This window comes from Rhinolophus sinicus, linkage group LG05 (genome assembly GCF_036562045.2).
Source record: "Rhinolophus sinicus isolate RSC01 linkage group LG05, ASM3656204v1, whole genome shotgun sequence".
NCBI classification, from domain to species: domain Eukaryota; kingdom Metazoa; phylum Chordata; class Mammalia; order Chiroptera; family Rhinolophidae; genus Rhinolophus; species Rhinolophus sinicus.
In genome coordinates this window covers 161,893,908-161,898,765 of record NC_133755.1, presented here as the reverse complement: position 1 = coordinate 161,898,765, position 4,858 = coordinate 161,893,908, and positions in this window count along the sequence as shown.

Here is a 4,858-nt window from a genome sequence, read left to right as displayed (position 1 = left end):
TTGGTGCCAAGAGATTTCAGGCTCCCATGATAGACAAAAGAACCAGGTCCATCATTGGTTCTGGTTAATCTGAATAATCTTGAATAAATTCAAAGTATTCAATTGCATCTAGGATTGTAATATAGGATTATGCAGCCAACATTCTGTTTGAAAGCAACATTTTAAAAAATTAATTGTATAAATTTCTTTCATATATTTCAGAAAAACTCTAGGTCATGCAGCATAAGAGCTACCTAGCTGCAAACAGAAATTCCCATCACGATGTCATGTTGACTGCATTTTCCTAAGAAAATGAAGATGTAAAACTGCAATGACACTTGTAAATTACCCTGGGAAAACAGACAAAAACCATGCTTTGTCCTCTATTAGCTAAATACTTCAAAATAAAGACTCACTTTCACCTAAAGTAGTGGGGCTAAATAGAGCCTAAAATAGGTTTGGCTTCAATTATCTAGATAATCTACTTGTGTGTTTATTTAGTCTGAAATTAGAAGCTTAAAAATGAATCAACATTCAAGTGAAAACCAAATGACTTTGAAAACTCATTTCCGGAAAACTTTGACTTTAAAATGACTTCTTTGAGTGGCCTATTTGTCAATACATGTAATAAACCTTGGTCTTATTTACTTTAGATTTGCACTTCAAAATTTAAGAATATGAGCAAATTCAAAAGGGCCTGCCTAACCTGCCTGGCATAAATTCACTTCCTTGACCAATTTCGCACACGTGCGCGTACGCACACTCACACTATATGCCCCCATCCTTCCGCTCACTTTGGTCTCACTCGCAGGGATGTACTGATAACAGTCTGCTCTGTGTAGGGTTGTGAGTCTCAATTTTGTCTGTACATTAGAATTACCTGGGGAGCTAGTGCTCAGACTACCCTGAACACCAATCAAATCAAAGTCTCTATAATTGGGACCCAGGCATCATGTTTGTAAAAATCCCGAGGCGAATCCAATATACAGTCAAGGTTGAGAGCCACTGTTTTAAGAGTTGGATAATTTTCCTAAAACACAGCCTGAAAAAGGCAGCCTAAAAGCACCCGATTTTTCTTCCTCATCCTCACTGCCAGTGTGTCCCCTTTGGCTGGTTTATCCTTTAGTGTGCTTAACTGAATCATTCTGGACATAGAAAAGTTGAGAAAGAGAAAAGGTCCCACATTATTTTCATTTTTTTACGCACTTATTCCATCAATAAATATTTTCTACATATCTAGTACATACATCTAGGCTTTATGAGAATTTATTAAAGCATAAGCCTTTCCCTGAGAAATCTCACAGTGTAATAAGGAAGATGGTCAGTAACGAAATTAATGATAGTACTGCGTGGTAAGTGCTGAGACAGGTACAGAGGGGGCATAAAAAACTATTTTCCTTGAAGGCATCAGGAACAGCTTTACAGAAAAACAGTGTTTGCGTTGGTTGTCAGAAAAGTGCAGTAGATACCCTAACCAAACAGAGAGGGACGTGGAGTAGCATTCCAGGCAGACAGAAAATCTGGGTGAGGACATGGAAGCATGAAGAAGCCTGGCGAGTCTCAGGAGCCTTAACTAGTTTGGTGTCGCTGGAGGGCAGTAGAGTGTGTGTGAGTGTGTGTGTGTGTGTGTGTGTGTGTGTGTGGGTGTGTGGGTGTGTGTGTGTGTATGTTGGGGAGTGTGGGTGGGAATTGTGGCGTGTGAGTTTGGAGAAGAAGGCAAGAGAAAGAGTACTCCATGCATCTCAGGTGAATTGGGCCTGGAATTAGCCCATGAGGTTACTACTCGTATATGTGAATAGACACCATTCACATATACGAGTAGTAACCTCATGGGCTAATTTATGTCTTTTTTATGAAAGACATTTAATAAATGTCTATTTTTTAAAAGTAAATATGCTGTTCTAAAATAAGAATCAAGTACTTGCATATATCACTCTTGTAAGAGACAGAAAGAGATACAGATAAAGGGATTTTGGAAGAGTCCCAGGAGAGATTGTATCCAGGCTATGTGACTGGGGCAGGGGTTAAGGACATTTGCTACAGGGTCTGGTATTTGAGCAGAATGGGTTTTCGGCATGAGGAACTTGATAAGTTATCTAAATAGAAGTAAGATTATGAGTGAAGTGAGATCACCTGCAGCAAATACAGATAACTTTAAATAGTTTAGCCACCCATACATCTATGAGTATCATCTCATGTGATCCTGACAATAGCTGGTCCTGTGATTTAGAAGCTATTATCCAAATATTCAGATGAAGAAACTGAAGTTCAAAACTTGAGATGAATTCTCCAAGATTACACAACTAGTAAGTATCAGAGTCTAATTTGGAGACAGGATCTCTTATCTTTACTAAGTACTCGTTACTCTCACTGAAAGAAAGAGTCCAGCACAAAGTTTTGTAGAAAATAGGTATGCAATAAATGTGTTTAGTAAATAGTTTCTATCTTGTTTTTGCTATATTTATATGAATACACGTCTCAATACACATAAATGTACCCACACTCAGACTCTGCAGATTTATACAGATACATAGACAATTCCCAACTTACCAACTCGACTTGTCCCAAGTATCTGACTGCGTGTCAGTTACCTGAGATGCAAAATATTTTTTCTACAAAAACAATGTCATACAAGCAAGATTAAGACATCTCATAAACCTCTGCCTGCTGAATGCACAAAGTATTAGAATGAAAGTAGCCACCATATATGCAATGTTTCTTTTAAAAGTGTATTCCTAGTTTTGTTTTCTTCTGAGCCAAGAGCTGGGGCTCCCCATCATTCCCTGGTCTCCCCAGCTTGTGAGGATGACAAGCTTCTCAGACATTCATATGCTCCAGCTATATTACAGACCATACATACATTCTGACAAAGGCCAGAAATGCATGTCAACATGTCACGCAATGCATGACACACAGACACCTGTCGTGTAAGCTCCAAAAGGGTAGAGACTCTTATTTAGTGCACTAATATACCCCAAATCCCTAGAACAGTACCTAGCATGATAATAGGTACTTAATAAATATTTTTAAATGAAAGACAAAATACTCTTTGGCCCTTGTTAGCAGCTGCCTCTTTTTTTACATCACCAGGTAAAGGGCAGTACCTAATAGGTTGGTGCAAAGGTAATTGCAGTTTTTGCAATTATTTTTAACCTTTTAAATCGCAATTACTTTTGCACCAACCTAATAAAACACTAGATGTGGTCATTTCTAAATGAAGTCTTAAAACCTGAAAGGTCTGTCTTTCTGGCTCCTCCTAGAATTAGAACACAGAAGGCAATGTACATTTGGCCCAATAGTACTTAGATCAAGTCATGGCTACACACAATCTTGGAATCCACAATTTAGGGAACAATGGCTAGGAGACAAAAATCTAAAAGTATCCATTAATGTGGCTATAAAAATAGAAAATTGGATCCAGAAGACAATTTTTTAAAATCAGATTATTTGGTGTAGTCGAGAACTGATGTAGGACACGTATTGAATCTATTAGTCATCATTGCACAGAGGTGCCAGATGAGAATGGAAAAGATTGATTTAAGTTGGATAAAAAGCTGTGTTTTGGGGTAGAAAGTGTGGTCTTACAAAGATTTAGGTAACCAAGGTAAATGTTGGAATTTTAAGAATAGCAAAAATGCTCTTGTTTGAATTGTTTAAATACCACACAAATTAGGGGCAGGGGCTGGAAGGGGCAATCTTTCAGGTCATTCACCTGTCCATGAAGCCAGGAATAGAGCCAAGTTTTAATGAAATTTCATACACTTTGCTCTTGTTTCTCTGGGATTAATATGTTAAATAAGTGAAAACCTGCATGTATGTCATGTCTTACCGGTATAGAGATCTGAAATAATTTCTCCAGGCAACAAATAGCATTTCAACTGTGTTCCTGGGGCAACAGGAAGTGAATGCACATAAAAACAGTTATCAGATTGAAAAGCCATTCCCCCAACTTCTTGTAAATCTTAAGTACTACTTATGATGAAAATGTTCTTGCAATTTTCTAAAATGATGTATTATTTACCCACTGGGCAAAAAAATTAACTGGACATGAAAATAGACACCCAATTAAAGAACTCCAACTTATTCTTAGTTTTGTATTTCATCGTTTGTTACTCCATAGTTGTAAAGAAATTAGAATGAAATATACCACGTCAACAAGATAGACTAACAGACTGTTAGCAATGTTCCACTCCCAGAGCTATCTGTAATGGAGTTTGGAACTTGGGGAAAAGCACAGCAAAAAAACCCTTCTCTCCAATACTTTTGGATTAAAATAAATTCAGGAAAACTGGCATAATAAAAAGAGTACTGGATTTGGAGTCAAAAGTCTTGTATTCAGGTTGTGATTCCATAACACATAAGCAGTGTGACTTTGGGTCAGTCATGACCTCTTTAAAGTTAATTTCCTTCAGCTGCAAAATAAAGGTAAAAATAACTGTAATGGAAAGTTATTGCACTAACTTTAAATTGGTGTGTCAGTATACCTGGCAGAGAGGGTGTTCAACGTTTGAGTGTTATTACAAATTAGTGATTTGCTTACTTTGTTTTAAATTAATACAAGCAGAGTAAAGGAATAAGCACTCTGCAGAGATTGTGTGGAAGTTTATAGTGATGGGGCTGGAAAAGGAGTCAGTTTTACCAACCAAAGTATGTATATACAAGTTCATTAGCCCCAAGTTCTATGTCTCTACCTAATGCCCTCCTGTGCCACCGCCCATCCATCTGATCCAAGGCAATCTGCAGTCCAGAGAGCCCCACCTGGCTGATTCCTCCCCGAGAATCAGCTCTGAACCAACTACAACCAAGGTGGCCCCAAGGTTCCTAGCCCTCTGGTGTAACACTTTAATATCCAAATAAAGCAACTCAAGCCCCCATTCCT